This window comes from Neovison vison, chromosome 11 (assembly GCF_020171115.1).
Source record: "Neovison vison isolate M4711 chromosome 11, ASM_NN_V1, whole genome shotgun sequence".
Taxonomy (NCBI): Eukaryota; Metazoa; Chordata; class Mammalia; order Carnivora; family Mustelidae; genus Neogale; species Neogale vison.
In genome coordinates this window covers 52,910,103-52,929,566 of record NC_058101.1, presented here as the reverse complement: position 1 = coordinate 52,929,566, position 19,464 = coordinate 52,910,103, and the positions used below count along the sequence as shown (strand labels likewise).

The window sequence follows — 19,464 nt, the reverse complement described above, 5'->3', positions numbered from 1 at the left end:
GTCAAATAAATAAATAAAATCTTTAAAAAAAATTCATTGTGAAAACTCATATTTTATTTATTTATTTATTTAATATTATTTATTTATTTATTTGACAGATTGAGAGAGAAAGAGATCACAAGTAGGCAGAGAGGCAGGGAGAGAGGTGGTTGGAAGCAGGCTCCCTGCTGAGCAGAAAGCTCGATGCAGGGCTCTATCCCAGGACCCCGGGATCATGACCTGAGCCAAAGGCAGAGGCTTAACCCACTGAGCCACCCAGATACCCCCTTAACTCATATTTTAAAAAGAACTACATGAAATTTGCTAAATTGTTAATCTAAATTAAAAATAAATACAGAAGGATGTGGTATACAACTTAATTATGATGCCATTCTCCCATTATTGGTAATAGTAACAATGATGATGGTGATGATGAGGATGATAATAATTAGGATGGTGGTGGTGGTGGTGATAGACGTTAATATGGGTTTTTTTTTTCTTTTTTTTTTTTTTTTTCATTCAGCATCGTTCAACTCTATGCCAAGAATAGCTCTGGGTATTTATTTGAGCATTCTGCTCTCTTATGCTTGTGCCTCCCTGCCCTACTCTTACTCTTAGACCCAGAAGCGCAGGTTGCATGGCCAAATTAAAACCATAGAACCAAATGCTTGCCCTGTGATTTTTGTAGGGATGGCTGTCGATATAAGTTGGCCAAATTGCAGAGAATCTAGGAGTTCTTCAGGAGCTCCTAGGAAGAAGGTGATCCTCTTCCCAATGAATTCAGGATGCCTGGAACTGCAGACATATCTGGACGTGCTGAGGAGGAAGCTTGCACAACAATGGAACCAGACACGAGGAAGTAAAGCCGAGAGATGGAGAAAAAACCAAGTTTGAGCAACATCAAACTTAAACTTGAGCTCTGAACCGAGTCTTTCTTGGGCCCTTACTGCTCCAGGACTTCTCAATTTGTTTTCATGGTCATCTGTCCACCCCCCCGTCCCCCCGCCAACATTGCTCACTCCTCTGCAGCTCCTGACTTGCTTTGAAGATGCCAAACTGACTCTCACTAAGTCCACTGCATTTGCTCTTCCCTCTGTATAAAATGCAACCCCCCAAGACTTCAGGCTATTCTCATCACTCTCCCCTTCACTTTCTTCTGGCCTCTACTCAAATATCAACTCCTCAGAGAAGTCCTACCTGCCATTCTCTTCACCTTTCATCTGCCTTTTTCCTCACAGAATTCAACCAATCTGCCACTATATATGATAGCTGGCTTGTTGTTTTTGGGGTTTTTTTTTTAAGTTTATTTATTAAGCAATCTCTACACCAAACATGGGGCTTGAACTCACAACTCAAAGATTAAAACCACATATTCTATGGACAGAACCAGTCAGGCACCCCAGATAGCTGGTTCTCTTGTGTCATTTCTCCAACTTCTCTGCAAGTGTCTTAGTGTCACACAAGCAGTAGATTTGCCTGTTTCTTCACTGTTGTGTCCTAGTGTCAAGAACATGCCTACTGCATAGTACACACTCAGCAACTGCTTGTTGAATGAAGGAATAAATGAATCAATAAATCCTGTTGCTGTTGTTACTTTGGCTTCATTCAAGAGTAAATTTCCTGTCACAGCCAAAGTATTATAACAATTAGAATATTATTACACAAGTTTTCATGACACAGAAATTAAGCCTTAAATGGTTAAGTGAAAAGTAAATGGAGCAAGGGATTTAAAAGTCATAGTTGCCCTGACTCCAGAGCTATTAAAAGCTAGTCTCCACTCTTTCAAAATTGCTAAGTTCGGCCAGGAGGGCTTAAAAGGTGTTTCTCTCCTGATTATGTCTATGTTTTCTTCTTCTAATGGTTAATACTTTAATAAAAATCTCGTGTTTTATATTCAGCGATGAAAACTAATAGCTAATAAACTCTTGCCAAGCACAGCTTCTGTTAGAACTATACTTTAGTAAATAGAGTTACGGGACTGCTATACTTTGAAAATTCACAGAAAGTTATATGCATACTTAGTAGGAACATAGATCCAAATTTTGCCTGTGACAGTCCCGATTTATTCTTCTTATTGTTCTAGCAAACAACGAATGGCAGCCCCTTTCCCTCTCAAAGCATCCTATTTACAAATATATATGTATATAGGTATTATTACCTAATATTATATATATATATATATAATGTATTAGATATTAGATACATATTTCCCTTCTAGGATTAGTCCACTCTAACCTTCTGAACCACCTATTGGTATGAGTTCCTGAATATCTGGAATTGTCATTCTATTTCATTCATACAACAGAAATACACTGTTTCTGAAGCATGCCAGCAATTCTACAGATAGAGCATTCATAGTCAAATAGGCAAGTGTGTAAATAAATAATGGAAATGCACATGAAAAGGACTATGAGGGGAGAGGAAGCTAGATCTCAGACTTGTTGACTTTTTTCCATTTCTGCAGCTGGCATTCTCTTCTGTACCTCCGTCGTCTTTTACTGGGACCATTGCCATAACTTCCTAAGTAAGTTCTCCCACTTCCTCTCTTTTCCCCCTCTTATCTGTTAGCACACTGCTCCAAGATGGGCATTTATTTATTTTTGAGAAGACTTATTTATTTATTTATTTGGCACACAGAGAGAGAGAGAACAAGTAGGGGGATCGGCAGGCAGAGGCAGAGGGAGAAGCAGGTTCCTCGCTGAGCAGGGAGTCCGATGGGGGGATCAATCCTAGGACCCTGGGATTATGACCCAAGCCAAAGGCAGACTTAACCAACTGAGCCACCCTGGCGCCCTGAGGATGAGCATTTAAAACACGAACTTGATCTTCTCCTCCTGTTGTGAAGACGAAAAGGATGTCTAAGTCCCAGTGGTTTAAGAAAGAGAACCTAGGGCAAAATCTTTATGTGTTAAAGTTATACTGAGGTGTTCAATGCCAGGGAAGCCAGGATGAAGGACAAGGGTACTGAAGGAAGAAAAGAGAATGCAGAAATGGAGGGAGTATGTCCCTGACTTCTGGCCAGTCCCAGGCATCATGTTGTGTGACTGCTCAGTCTCATGGGACCATCTTGTGAACTATTATATCTCAGGACATTATATAAAGAGTGGGTTGGGGAAGGGAGAAAGTCTTTATCTTTTGTCTCCTTCTGTTGGTCCAAGTTTTTTTCTTCAGCACTTTATCTCCTCCACATTTTCAGACTAGGCAATTATGGGAGCTATGTGGGTCTTGAAAGAGTTCGATCTCAGCAGCCCCAGAGAAAGGATCCCCAGGGCTCGAGGGGAGAAATGGAACAAGCAGGCATGAGGTAAGTGCAGCCCACTTTGCTGCAGAGACATTGGTTTTACAAGGACCAGGACTGGAGTAGAAGGTGTGACCAAGAGCCTCCTTGGAGACAATGAGACTGAGAAGTTTGAGATGATTCAAAAGACATGTCTGATAGACTAAGTCAATAATGGGTGTCCAGAATGTGCAAGCACCTGATGAATGTTCTTAGTCTGTTCTTTATAATTATTATGGATGAAACATTTAAAATAAGTTGGTTATGAATACATTATAAATCCTACTCAGTAGACATATGGAGATGTCCTGTACTCATTGGATTTGATTAAGTATAGAGTTTGTGCAAGACGGTACCTGAGACCAGTGAATGTAGTGGTGAACAATTATATGTGGCTTCTATCTTCATGAGACAATAGAGCCAAAAATGAATCAAATAAATGATTATGAATTAAATCATGCCTGTGCTGAAGAAATATGCGGCTCTCTATTAGCATATAAAAGAAAGATATGGCCCAGTCTTAGGAAGGGGTAGTCAAGAAGGTCAGAGAAATGATGCCTGGTTGGCTCATTTGGTTAAGTGTTTGCCTTTGGCTCAGGTCATGATCCCAGGGTCCTGGGATTGAGCCCCGCATCAGGTTCCTTGCTCACCAGGAAGCCTGCTTCTCCCTCTGCCTGCTGCTCCCCCACTTGTGCACTCTCTCTCTCTCTCTCAAATAAATAAATAAAATCTTAAAAAAAAAAAAAAAAAAAAAAAAAAGAAGAAGAAGAAGAAGTAGAAGGCCAGAGAAGTGACAGTTTAGTCAGTCAAGAGGAGTGAAAATGCATTGTGAGCAGAAGTGATGTCATAGGAGTGATGGATTAACTGCATGGGTTGACATGGCTAGGCCATAGAACCCAGTTTTTGGTCAAACACAAGTCTAGATGTGACTGTAAATGCATTTCTAGATGAGATTCACATTTAAATGAGTGAACTGTGAGTCAAGTAAATTATCTTACAATGTGGTTAGGCCTCATCCACTTGGTTGAAGGCTTCAGAGAATAGACTAAAGTCTCTTGAGGAGGAATACTGCCTCCACAAGGCCTTCCCAGCAGAGGTTGCAACATGAACTCTTGCATGGGTCTCCAGCCTGCTGGCATGTCTTGCAGATTGCACTTTCCAAACCCCACAATCTTGCAAGCCAATTCTTTCAAACAAAGTGCCCTCTCTCTCTCTCTCTCTCTTCATATGTACATACACACACACATATTTTAGTTCTATTTCTCTGGAAACCTCTGGGCGATACAACAGGACAAAGGTCCTGAGGCTACCAGAGAATGGTCGCTTTTTCAGGGCTCTGAGAAAAGGCCACCATGGTAATGAGAAGCGGGTGGTATGAGCTGAGAGTGGAGAGGGAGGCAGGAGCCAGGACCATAAGGCAGATTGTGTGTATCTTTGTTGTGAGTGCAGTGGAAAGCCATTTAATGATTTTATTTCAGCTAGAATGGAGACATTTTACTCTGAAATCTGAAGACCTACCTAATAATATGGATAGAGAGTATGTAATCCTGAATTAGGGTAGAGGAAGAAGAGTCAATGAACATAGCTTCAGCTGTTCCCTTTTGTTTATCCTGTAGGTCCAGCAATCCCAGGATACTGCAAAATGCCCACAGCAGTTGCTAGTGAATTCCTCCATTCTGGGGCAAAAAAACATCCCTCTGCCTAGCCTGCATCTGCAGCAATGGGAAAGGTTTTGTAGATGATGACAACTTCTTATAAGCCACAGAAGTAAGCTACATTTTAAATTCATGCTTCCAATTCTTTTTTATTGTATTTTATTTAATTTTTTAGGCATCAAAAAGTTTAATATTTTCCTTAAAAGTTTTTAGACATCTTACAGAAACCCTGGAATCTTTCTCTAGTTGTATCCTGAAATCAGTGTAAGTTAAAACTGGTGCTAGTATACTCCTGAGTTTCTCTCCCTTTTCCTCTTGACTTGGTCTGCTCAAAGAATGGTTGCAAGTTTCTGTTAAAATCAAAGCTGGTTATCAATGCTTAAATAGATATAATTACCAATGAAATTAGAGAACAGCCAACTTTTAATTTTCTGGGTATGTGGGACCTTATGCTAAGTCACCAGTTCTTTTTTTTTATTAATTTTTTTAAATATTTTATTTATTTATTGGACAGACAGAGATCACAAGTGGGTGAAAAGGCAGGCAGAGACAGAGAGGAGGAAGCAGGCTCCCTGCTGAGCAGAGAGCCCGATTCAATCCCAGGACCCTGAGATCATGACCTGAGCCGAAGGCAGAGGCTTTAACCTGCTGAGCCACCCAGGCGCCCCTAAGTCACCAGTTCTTAATAGAGTCTTCACATTTGCCCTGCAACCTATCGTATTTTTCCAGCACCCTTACTTTCTCCCCTAACCCACAATATTTTATATCTTCTTTTTCCCTTACACTCCTCAGCAACCTCATCTCCAACCCAATTCCCCACCAAAAACTACATTTCATACTTTTAGAAACAAAAAGCAATTGGAAAGGAAGCTCTTCCTATGATCATCTGAACTCTCCTTAGCTTTCCTCACGCCCCCCCCTTTCTTCTTCCTTCCGATTTTCATGAAGGAAATGTTTCTTCATCATTCCAAATGAAAGCCCTCAAATTATCAGGTTCCCATCAACTTTTCTGTTGTCTTATCTAAGATCCTATCCCTTTGGTTATCCTTCTACTTCTTGTACATTTAACTTCTCCCTCTTCACTGGGTTATCTACCAACAGGAGAACAATACTTGGTGATTTCCATGAAGGATGGAAGAGAAGGAGGGGGAGGAGGCAGTCTCCTGTCTCCTGTTTTAGTTCTTTCTCCAGCCACCACCTCTTCTCCCTCTTCATCTAATACAGTCCTTAGAGTTATGATGCAATCTCTCCATACCTAGAATAACAGTGAAATTCATTCACTCTTGAACCAGTCATAAAATATTTACTTTTTGAGAAGCTGCTGTTATGTTTTCAGATAGGCTTTAAAAGAACAAGTGATTAAGACTCTTTTACAATCTTAAAATGGAAGATTGCATCTGTGATAAGTTGTGTGGGTGGGCCACTTTTGTAGTATGGTACTAGAAAGTCCAGTAGCTTGCAGATATTAAAACACAGCCTCCAATATCAGATTCTTCTGTAATAAATATTATAGGTTCCAGCTACCTTACTCCTTTGTCCTGTTTCTCAAAGGTGAAGAGGATTGCTAAGCATTTGGTTCTCAAATGCCTGAAATCAACCCATTATCACCAAGTTGTAGGAAATAATTTTTTAAGGCTCCAACTATCCTATACAGAGCCAGCCAGCTGTAACAACTGCACAATCATTCTTACCTGTTTGAGTTAACACTTGGATGTGATTTCACAAAAGCGTGAAATCACATCAATGTTTCTAGCTATGAATCTATTATCATAGTCATTTATTTACTTAACATATGTTATTGACTGCTATATTTTGGCCCTGAAGATAGAGCTGAAGACAGGCTGTTTGCATTTGAGTTACTAGTTATGTGGAACAAAGACAAGTATTTATTAGTGTTTGATGAGAAACAATGCAGGCAATGATCATTGAAGGAATGGCATCTGGGCAGAAATGTTCTCCAATTGACTTGAGGAGGCCCTGCAGGGTAAGTTACATTTGAGCAGAGAACGAGTTTTCAAGAAGGAGTTAAAGGAATCAGAACAATTTCCTAGATTCGATCATTTTGTTAGGTTGAGAGACCCAGGTGAAATGATACACAATATAGGTACATGCAGGGCAGGAGTTGTGTAACAAGGTCAAGAGAACAGGGACTGCTCCCAGAATACCTCTCAGTAGGTGTCGGTCATTCGCATGACTACATTCAGCTCATACCATATGCATTAAACCATCTTCTTTCCTCAACAGCCTGTAATTTATGTACTTTCACTATCACTTGCATTTTAACAGATGAGTCAACTGAGCTTCAATTTGTATAAGTAAATTCCACAAGTTTCCAATAGAATAAGACAAATTGAGACAATTGGAAATCAACCCTGAGGTCCTACAGCAACCCCACAGTGTCTCTAGCAGCAGGCAATAGAGGGTGACTTCCCATAAGGGTTCCCAACGATTGAAAAAAGTGCAGACAGCACCTGACTGTAGCAAGGAGCAGAGCCTGATGAAGGGAGAATGAGCTGAATTCCACAGTCCAATTCCCTGGCATTGCCTGGAGGGACTGTGGGAGCTCTGGAAGCTCACTGATTTACCTTCCAAGACCCAGCTCTTGGTGATGTGGCTTCAGAGGAGTCTGGCAATGGACAAAGGCCTTTCAGCCACAATTCTCCATAACTATGTGATCAAGGACCTGCCAACTTTCTCTCAACTTCCATCTCCAGGTAAAAGCACAAAACTGCTTCACTGGATGTAGAGAAAAGACCACAAGAGAAACTCTTTTAAAATCTCTTGTATTTCAAAGAAATTTGTCAACTAGCAAATTTTGCTGTTTTTCCCAGTTGAAATCCAGCTCTCGTTCTTTGTCGTTGTTCTTAGGGCTCTAGGGTACAGTTGGAAAACAGTATCAGTATAGTATTAACATGGGGCAAAATCACTATTTGCAGGTTAAAGAAATCTTGTTTGGATCATTTTATTGTCTTGTCACTAAAGCATTAAAAGTTTGATGGTGTTATTTACTTTAAAATATTCTACACTTTCCAGTATTTCCAATGTTGAGGATTTTGTAAACTGAGTATGAAATATTCTGATTCATAGATTGGTTAATCTAATATAGGCTAAAATTACATATTGAAGAAGACCAAACTTTACTTCATTTCCTCATTGAATTTTTAATTTCTTCCTTAAAATGATAAAATGATATAATATATAATTTCTTACTTAAAATGATGTAAGTAATTTTTGCTTTTCAATGGCAGTTTAATGTTAATTTTTCTGATCTCAAATGCAGTTCGGAAAGCCCCTTGATCACAGCTATGACTAATTTATTTTTAATCGCATTCTGATATTGCTTAACTTCCTCTAAATTTTGGCAGTTTTCTACCATACAATGCACCAATCTTTTCATGAGAAAAAAAATATTTACTCTAAAGTGAAAACAGGTTTCTCTGTGGGTGTTCTAATATATTTGTCACTTTCCAGTTCTAGAATATTTTGGCATTGAAAGTATTTGTTTGACCTTTATAGAAGTTTTTGAAATAGTATTGTGTTTTAGTGCTGTTTCTCAACATCTTGAAGTTCAACCTTGTTTAGAATTTTGCTTTCTGCAAATACTAACATAAAGAAACAGCATCAAGTTCAACTGGAAATACATGTTAAGAGTGTGAATGTATTTATGCAGGTTGCTAGCTTAGATCTGGAAATAACATGAAGCTAGCATATGAAGGGGCAAAGAAGACTATGAATGAATATGTAGATTAGATATGGATATGTCCATTTTTAAAATGAGAAGTTTCAGACTCAGAGAGACTAAGTGAAATGTCCAAGGTCACACAGTTGAGGCTAAATAAAGACTCGTGTTTGAGCCCAACATGCATGCTCATGCCATATTGTATCACACTGATTTGTTATGTTTTGGCATTTCTGAGTGAATTCTATCCATTGAGAGGGATATGAGGGGAAAAACTGGACATGAAACAGTGATGAAAGATTTCTGTGGCTTTGAAACAATGAACAAAGTAGGCATTCTATCTCCTCCCACCCAGCTTGGAAAATCTGGTCAGACAACAAAGTATTTCTTTTTGTTGTTCCAGTAATCCTGCAAATTGTTCTAAGAAAGGGAAAATTAAAAAAGGACAAATAGAAAATAAAGTAGAGACTTGATCTCTGATCTGAAACAATATACAACATAGATAGGAGAAAAATATGCATACAAAATAAGGAGAGAATGAGTTTGTAACGTCATGCATGTATTTGTAAGAATAAATAATCTTTCTTGCAAATACGCACCACAGTGCTAGGCATAGGGATGGAAATTAAAGTAGACTTTTATTATAGTCAGATGTACTACTTGTGAAAAGCTACTTGGAGGAGATTAATTATTTTTTTTCTTTTTCTTTTTTTTCTTTTTTTGAGATGAATTATTAACAAATTTCAAGAAGAAAAGAAATAGGAATAGGTGAGAGGAAGAAGAGCGGTAATTCAAATGTCCCAAGGCGTGGTGGGATCAACTTGGGGGAAACCACAGAGAAGGCAAGAGTGGAAACATTTGGCATTGGTAAAAGTCCTTGGATTCTGGACTTAAAAGTTTAAATGTGGTCATGTAGTCTTCAAAAATAATGAATTAATGAAAAGATGCCTTAAGATTTTGTTCTTTTGGGTGCCCCAAATGCAAGTCACAAAACAGGCCCATAACCTTCTATCCTTTGAGGCTGTAAGCCAGGCACCTGAGTGCTCCACAGCTGCTCCCTCTCTCTCTCCCTCCTTCCCTGATGCAACTCAGTTCAAGTTCTGGTCATTTTACTTCGTATATATTTCTTCAATCTATCCACTTCTCTCCATCTACATCCCCACAATTCTAACCTAACACAGGCTCCCATTATCTTCTCCTGAATTATTTTATTAAAATAGCCTCATGTATGTATTATCAGCCAGGAAGGCCCCTCTGCAAGCCAATATTTCATCCCATTAACTAATAGTGACCAGCAGCTCACAACTGCCATAAATGTCCTATGAAGCCGTTTATCTGCTGTCCTCCTCCATCTATCTCTTTAGACTTACCTTCCTCTCTTTGCCCTAGACTCGCTGACCTTCCATCTCTACTTGTACTCATCCTGGTTCCTCTCAACACATGGCCTGTGTTTGTCATGGTCTCTCCATTTGGAAAAGGTTAATATGAACTCATTTTTGGCTTTCCTCTTAAACGGCACATCCCATGGCATCTTCCCACGACTAGGTCAGATCCTTGTTTTAAGCTCTTGTGGCCCTACTGACCTCTTCCTTGAACCACTTACCACCATTGCTATAAGCTACCCTCTTTAATTCTTAAAGCAACTCCATGAAGGAACTTTCATTATTTTTATACTCTATTTGTGAGGAAACTAAAGGACAAGGAAGCTAAATAAACAGTTCAATCTTATAGAGATAATAAAGGATAGAACCAGGATACAGAACTAAGCAATATGATTTCCAAGGTTGTGATCTCCACACTATAGTTGCCTCTATATATTTGTCAAATGGATGGGTGGACTGATAGCTGACTAGGCAAACAAGTTCATGTCAACAGAGGCTTTGAGGATTTTTGAAAGATGAAAAAAGAGGAGGAAAGTCTATCTACAGAGTTGAGGTAGCAATTGGGCATTTTGATCATGAATGAGATTGATAATGGAAAATTACCTGAAGAGCCCATCTTGAAGGCAGTGAGAAAACAATGGGGGAATGCTGAGGTGTTAGGGTCAGCACTGAAAAAGAAGCTGACAGCAATTCTAAGAGTGTCACCTATGGAATTAAGAATGTCATGCTGACACCCTTTTGTAAATGCTGTGGGACCCCTCAGTGTTAAAGACTTTTTGTCTGTTATAGTCTCCACATGAGTTTCACAAACTTTCCCACATCACCCCCCTTCATGACTAGAAATGCCTATTGGAATTTGTAAATTCCTCTAGAACATACCATTTTCATATCTTATTATTGGGCCAATACAATATGGCTCTCTTGAGTGGATTTCATTTGTGCTAGTTTATGACAACTAGCTACTTGTTAATCATTGAGAGTTTAGCAATTTTATTCCATTTCTGATTACTTGAAATGAAGATCAGGGTTACAGGTTACACAGAAACACAGATTTAGAAGCCAATTGCTACAAAGTAAAACATGCTTCCCCTTTTCAATTATTAGGAGTTTTGCAATGATTTCGACAGAAGCTTTTCTCCCCGCCTCTGGAATTATTTTTTTAAGTTTTTTTGTTTTGTTTTTTTTTAATTAATTTGACAGACAGAGATCACAAGTAGGCAGAGAGGCGGGGGGGGGGGGGAAGCATGCTCCCCGCTGAGCAGAGAGCCTGATGCGGGGCTCGACCCCAGGACCCCAGGATCATGACCTGAGCCTAAGGCAGAGGCTTAACACACTGAGCCACCCAGGCACCCTGGAAATTTCTTTAAGTCAACACATTTTCAGAACATTATTTGCCTTTTGAGAGATTTTGCTAACAAAAGAGCCAGCATGTTTAAATAATAATACTATAAATTATATAGAATATAAAAAAGTAAAGCCTCTCTCAGAAGTGGTCATGACAAGGCAAAACTTTCAGAAGGACCACTTACAAGATTCTATAAGCCTTGTTCTTAGAACTTTATTTATAGGTTTATACTTGTTCTCTAAGAAATAAGAGCAACTGCATAAAGACAAGCATGAAATGGTTTCAGTGGAGCACTGAGGACAGTGTTGGAAAGCCCTCTGCATCCTGCAGAATCAGACAGTATGGATTTGCTCTCCCTTCTTTTTTTTTTTTTTAAGAGCTATGAAAATGAAAATTTCCATGGTATTGATGGTTTCTCAAATGAGCTTTAATACCTAGGCTTTCTCTGCTCTCTAGATTATAGGGATTTTTTTTATTATTTATTTTGGGGGAAGGGGAAATGATCTTGAAAAACACTTTTTGACAAAACCTTCTTGTAATAGATTCATTTATTTGGTTTTTGTTGTTATTGTTTGGTTTTGGTAGGACGTGATAGAAAAGAAAATAATGAGTATGCATTGTTGCAGGTATAAATTAGCAGGCAAGGATATGAACTCTGCAGCCCTGTTGCCAGTTTGTAGCTATGCAACCTTGAAAAAGTTACTTCATCCCACTGTATCTCCATCTCCCCACACAGAGAATGGGTAAGAGGAATAGTGGCCACAGAGAGTTGTTGTGGAGGTTAAATGGACAGTTACAGTAGTTGGAGGAGTTGTTGGTGTATAACAAGGACACAATCAAAGTTAACTCTTATCAATATTAAATGTTAATTTTAACACACCATTCACTTGTTCAAAGTCCTTAATGGCTTTCCATATTCTTCAAATCAAACCAAAACTTTCAAGAAAATCTACAGGTAGTTCCTATTCTTCCCGTTACACTCTACCAATATAATCCATCTGCCGTAATAAGACCTTTCTTCACTGATCTATAAAAACCTCAAACTCATTACTTTTAGTGTATCTCTTTAAAAATTTTCCTTATGCATTAATTAATAGTCTCCTATTCCTTTTCCCCTATTGAATTCATTATTGAATCTATTTATTCATTAATTCATGCATTAATTAATACCCCTACTAATGGACACAAGGATTGTGCCCACTTCTTTTTTATTTTACTAATGATATGGTACACCTACTTATAAGTATATTAACATCTAAATCCCAATTTGGTTATATTATAGTTTTCCAAATAATAATTTGAAGTTTATCTGAGAGTTTAAAATGTAGAGAACTATTCTGAATTATTTGATTAAGAAAAAGAGGGTCTCACCTCCGCCAATGACCCCCCCGCCCTGCCTCTCAAATTCCTCATATCAGAGAAATCATATGATAATTGTCTTTCTCTGATTGACTTACTTCACTTAGCATTATACCCTCTAGTTCCATCTACGTCCTGGCAAATGGCAAGATTTCTTTTTCTTTTCTTTTCTTTTCTTTTTTTTAATTTTTTAATGGGAAGGAAGGGGAAAAAAATGAAACAAGATGGGACCGGAGAGGGAGACAAACCGTAAGTGACTCTTAATCTCAGGAAACAAACACAGGGTTGCTGGGGGTGGTGGGGGAAGAATAAGGTGGTTGGGTTATGGACATTGGGGAGGATATGTGCTATGGTGAATGCTGTGAATTGTGTAAGACTGATGATTCACAGACCTGTACCCCTGAAGCAAATAATACTATAGGTAATAAAATAAAATAAAATAAAGAAAAGAAAAACAACCTAAAACCAGGAATACTCTACCTGGCAATGTTATCCTCGTCCTGAGTGGGCTCAGTACAGAGTCTGCTTAAGACTCTCTGTCCCTCACTCTTTGCCCCTCTCCCACTCCACATACGGGCTCAGTCTCTAAAATAAGTAAATAAAATCTTAAAAAAAAAAAAAAAATGTAGGGAACCTGGGTGGCTCAGTGGGTTGGGGCCTCTGCCTTTGGCTCAGGTCGTGGTCCCAGGGTCCTGCGATCGAGCCCTGCATTGGGCTCTCTGCTCGGCGGGGAGCCTGCTTCCTTCTCTCTCTCTCTCTCTCTCTCTCTCTCTCTGCCTGCCTCTCTGCCTACTTGTGATCTCTGTCAGGTAGATAAATGGAATCTTTAAAAAAAAAAAAAAAAAAAGAGTGTCAATTTACCTCCTGGATATTAAAATGCCTAGTGAAGTTATAATGTTCCAAAAAGTACAGTACTATGTAAGAACTGAATTTGGATCAAATTGAATTTTGAAACAAAATAGATATAGACATTCTCATCAAAAACCACACCAATGATAAACTGTAGAGCAGGAAATGTTGAACACAAGAAGGACAAATAAAAGGCACCGGGGTGGTTCAATTGGTTAAGCATCTAACTCTTGATTTCAGCTCAAGTCACGATCTCAGTATGGTGAGAGCAAGACCCACGTCAGTCTCCCTGGTCAGCAGGGAATTTGCTTGAGACTCTCTTCCCTCTCTCTGTCTCTGTACCTCCAATGTGCTCTCTCTCTTTTTAAAAAAAAAATAAAAGAAAGAAAAGAAAAAGAAAGAATGACACATAAAAGGTGAATACTCTTATGTATCAAAAAAAAAAACCTTAAAAGACCAATAAGAAAAATCAAACACTAAATAGAAATTTTAAAATATAACATTAGAATATATCAAATTGACATATTTATCATAGTAAATTTTCATCAAAATTTTTATATATTGACAGCAAAAATAAATTCAGATTAAGAAAAAAGAAATTCTGAAAAGAAATTTAACATTATTTAAATCAAAGGATTTATACCTTTTAATGCAGTAATCTCATTTCTAGGATGCTAATATAAGTAAAAATTAAAAATGCAAGTTAAGTATATCTGTAAGTATGTGCATTGTATTGTTATTTAAGCAGTAAAAAAGAAAGTCACAAGCCTTGGTCTGTCAATAGGGTAAGATTAGTTAATTAGTACAGGGATTTTATTTTCAAGTAATAATTCAAGATAGGAGAACATGCTTGCAAAATAGCATTGCATGACAAAACCTATTTTACTTATGAAATATGACAGCTTAAATGCCAGCTTCAAACCCTAAGGTGCTTTCTCAAGAAGCCAGACAAAAGAACCAGAGACAGTAAAGGTGTAGGACATTTTAATCAGCAGTGAAACAAAGAAACAGCATCACACACACATGTCAAGGAATCCTGACTAGTATATTACAGATGGAGACAGATTGAAAGACAAACTCATACTTCTCTGTCCAAGAAAAGGATGCAGAATGCCAGGAAGTATTAAAAAATTCTGGCATAACATCATAACCATCCCTATTTCAGAGACAAAGTTTACAGTCAGGAGTTTCCTGCATGAATAATGAGGACCTCTACTTGAGGTTCTTTTATTTGCAGTAGATTAAATATAATCGGATGCAGCATCTGTGGCCTTTGTGAGATATTCTGGGAAAGAATCCTGTGGGCTTCACTTGCCTCCTGACTCATCTCTCAGCAGAAGACTAGCCTGGATAGAGTACATGAAAATGCACAAGCTGTTTGTCTTCTGTACGTCTTCATTTCCTTATCCTTAAAATGGGAATAATAGGGGCAACTGGATGGCTCAGTCCAGTAAGTAGCTGACTTTGGCTCAGGTCATGAACTCAGGCCTGGGATGGAGCCCCACATTGAGTCCCACATCCAGCCTCCCACTCAGTGGGGAGCCTCCTCCCTCTCCCTCTGTCTCTCCCTCTACTCACTCTCTCTCTCTCTCTTAAACAGATGATAGATAGATATATAGACAGATAGATAAATCTTTTTTTTTTTTGTTAAATGGGAATAATAATAGTGGCAACATCACAGTATGGTAAGGACAGAATAAGATACTGCTAAGCAAACTCACACATATAGGGATATTTCATTAGGTCTTGAAGATCATTAGGATTATAACTAAACCACTGCCAGTGTGAATTTTAAAGGTGTAGCAGTCTATTAGAGATGGTGTCTTAGGTCAGGCACTCCAGGAAACAGATTCTGATAAGGAGAATTCCCTGCACTCAGGAGAACCCTGTGGGGAGGTGAGGACTTTTGGACTGGGCAGAAAGAGAAACTGAAACCCAAGGCAGCATCAGCAATGTGTCAACCTGTGGCATGCAGGGATGTGACAGTAGAGTGGTCCTTCAGAAATCACAGCCCAGACATTAGGTAGGGGCTGTGTTCAGGGAGAGGTTTAACCATGGGGAATGCAGCCACTTTTGGCCTTGGGCGATTCCTCCGGGAAGCCTGTCACAACCAATCCTCCCACCAACGGGGGTGCAGGTGTCTGAGTCCTAACAGGAGTCTGGGCTAGGCCCCACAACAGCCACCGCAAAAGATGCTTGGAACACTTGTGCCACTTCTGACTACGATTCCAAGGGAGATGCGATAGTGCCAAAGAGGAGATCTATGGGCAGGAGAGGTGTTTTGTTTCTCCTAACCTGTTTTTTTCACTTCCAGCACTATATACTGTAGACTCTCAACAAGGATCATTCAAACTCAGAAGGCAAGAACCACAAAAACAAATACAAGCTTCATTTCATGCTTTCCTATAACAGAGACACCGTGAAAACTGAAAATCAGTGCCCAAATTGGGGCACTCGTATGAAAGTGTCAACAAATTTATGGCAAGAAAGCATGCAGGTGCTTGCACCACACCCCCTCCCCCAACACACACATACAAACACATACAGAGGCAAGTTCCCCTCTGGAACCGATAATCCCTGGCCTCCACACTCTGTTTTTAGAGGTGCATTTTAACAACAAAACAATGGGGTATAACAGGTTAAAACACAGGAAACAGGGCTTCTTTTTTGCTTGCTGTCCAAAAGCTGATGTCTTTAGGAAACCAGAGAGGACTTACGCGAGAGAGATTTCTCGTTGCTCCTGAAAGTAGAAAAAATTCCTTTTGCCTGGGCTGGAGTAGAGGTGCTGTGACATTCACTGTGATGATAATACTGCCTTTGGACAGTTCTGGAGAAAGGGTCCTTCAGCTGTAGTCAGAGAAGAGCTCTATGCATCAGGGGAAGGGAGACTTGCCATGCTCCCTGGTTAGAACCTGGAGAGGCAACCCCCCTAGCTCCCCCGAGCTATCAATGTCTATGTAGACAGGCTTTCACCCATCTCTTTAAGAATTGCCTGGTGCAAAGTAGCAAGAGGAACCTAGCGAATCTTTGTCTCCAGATATGGCTGAAGAAATGGAGAAGGGTCCAGTTGTGAAAGACCACCCAGACAGACACACCAGTCTTCTTAGTAGCAGCCATCGTGGTCCAAGGAGCAAGTGACCTGTTGATAAATGTCTGCATGGATGGGAGAGAGATGCTAGGAAGCCAACCCCTCTTCCTTCCACCGAAGGAAGGGACGTGATTTTGTCCTATAAGGTGTGTAACCTGGATTTAGCTTCAGCATGATAGAAAGAGGAGATAAAGTATCCTAGATTGATCAAAATTTAATTCTCACCAGCATGACAGAAGTAGATGCTTCACCCAGTTGTAAAAAAATAAGTTTGGCTTCTGGAACACTGGGATTATTTTGATACATGTATAAAACAAAATTAGAAATTCCAGGAGAAATTGATAGTAACCTAGTAGTAGATCTTAACTCGTAGATAAGTGGGAGGGAAGAGGTAAAAAGCATCTAATTAATATATTAACAAGATTGATTCATACCATGTAAGTTAATTATATAACCTTCAAAATAAAGACATCTTTTTTCAAGCACATAGAATCAATAAAACATATGAGTACAGTCAAATAAATATATTTTATACCTGAAACTATAGTAATATTGTGCATCAACTGTACTGTATTTTCAAAAGAAAAAAAATTATGCCCCCCCCCAAAAAATCATAAGTCTCTACAAGAAATTGAATTATTTCTAGTCTCTGGGCTTTAGGCAATAAAATGTGAAAATAATCACAAAATTGTAGACAACAACAGCAATGGCAAAAACATCCTATAAAACTAGAACATAATTAAAAAAGTATTCAAAATTATAGTTATGAAATCTTCAGAAGATTAATGAGGATAAGAAATAGGAATGAGAATTAGAAAAAACTGCATCTACAGGAAACTCTGTTAGCCTAAATTTTTACACTCTATTCCTAAGATTAAATAAAGCGAACTAAGAACTCAACTCGAAATTATGACAAAGATATGGGAAAAAACAATTTTAAATTAGAAAGCATGAAGAGACTAAAAATGTAAATAAATGGGAAATTTCCTTGAAAGTAAAAGAGTCACACAACTAGATAGAAGCACAGAAAGAAAAATAAGAGCACAAATAGAAAGAAATTGGACATTAAAAAATAGGCTTAACCACAGGTTTTAAGGAAAGTGAAGGAATAAAAGTATTTGGAAAAATAACCCCATATTTAAATTTATAAAATGTATCTGAAAGGTACAACTTCCTGAAAAATATGTTGCTAAAACTGACTCCAAGAGGGATAGAAACCCTGTGTAAATTAATGACTTATATCATCTGGGATTGCATTCAGTTGTATGTATCAGAAATCCAAGTACCATCTGCTTAAACTAACAGGGTTTAATATTTCTCACACTATAAAAGATCTTGGGATGGTCAATAAAATTCAGATGTATGTTTCTTTCCTCATTTTTGTGGGTGTTTTTTATCCACATTTTAACAAAATGGCTTTTTCGGTGCCAGCGCTTTGCCTGTATTCTAGGCCAGGGAGATAGAGAAGGACAAAAAACAGTTGTCAAGTAACTGTTTTAAAAAGATTTTACTTATTCATTTGAGAGAGAGAGAGAAACAGAGAGAAAGAGAGAGAGAAAGAAAAAACACCAGCCACGGGAGAGGTAGAGAAGCAGACTCCCCGCTGAGCAGGGAGCCTGACCTGGGACCCAATCCCAGAACTCTGGGATCATGACCTGAAGGCAGCTGAAGGCAGACGCTTAACTGAGTGAGCCACCCAGGCATCCATAATTTTTTAAAAGATTTTATTTATTTATTTGACAGGGATCACAAGTAGGCAGAGAGAGAGGGGAGGGAGCAGGCTTCCTGCTAAGCAGAGAGCCCAATACGGGGCTCGATCCCAGGACCCTGAGATCATGACCTGAGCTGAAGGCAGAGGTTTAACCCACTGAGCCACCCAGGTGCCTCAATTTTTTTTTTATTATAAAAATAATATACTTCCAGAAAGCTCTACCCCTTCACTTACATATCATCAACATACAGCTACACGTAGCTGAAATGGGAGCCCAAAATTTTTGTTTTTAAACTGAACATCTAAGAACCTTGAACAAATAGAATCCTCTTTATAAAAGTGAAAGGGTGGTTGTGAGAGAAGAAAGGGATATTGGGTTTACAATTAATGGGCCTATTGCACGTTAAGGAGATTTAAAGAGCTGTAAATGTAAAAACAAAACAAAAATTTTAATTATATATCTAGGGCCAGTTGGTTTCTCAATGACTTTTTCAAAACATTTTTCCTTCAATATTTAAAGTTTCAGAGCTTAGATAAGGAAGTTCTCCACATCTGTCTACAAAGCTATTCAAACACGAAAACCTAACCTGAAAAATGTAGGACAAAATTTTCAAATGCAAACAAAAATAATACAACAAAACAAAGTATAGAACTATACCATATATATATATATAATTTTTATTTCTTAGTATAGATGCAAAACCCCTAAACAAAAACCTAGCAAATTGTATAAATCAGTATACAAAGAGAATAATGTGCCATGAATGACATGCTTTATGTTAAGATTGCAAAGATAATCAGTATTAGGAGTTATATATAGAAGCATATATGGTAGGTAGATAGAGAGATACCAAATTAGCAAGTCAAAAAAATATTTAATCATTTCAATACGTGACAACAATCAATATAATTTCTTAGTAAAACAAATGCTTACTAAACATAATAGGCTATCTTAAAATTATAGGCAGTGGCACACTTAATGATAAATACTATGATTATTTCCGTGAAAGAAGAAAAGATCAGAATGCCTATTCTCTCCAAAAGAACACTTCTATAAAAGAAGGAGGTTCTTTAGTCATCATTTTGGTAGCTTAGTTATTGTTTTGTTTTGTTTTGTTTTATTTTGTTTCAGGTGAAGGA

At 38.4% G+C, this 19,464-nt stretch overlaps 1 pseudogene; it reads left to right on the top strand.

The window, feature by feature from the left end:
* Window positions 1–669: 669 nt before the first annotated feature.
* Window positions 670–19,464, top strand: part of LOC122890221 — a 58,037-nt pseudogene continuing 39,242 nt past the window's right edge.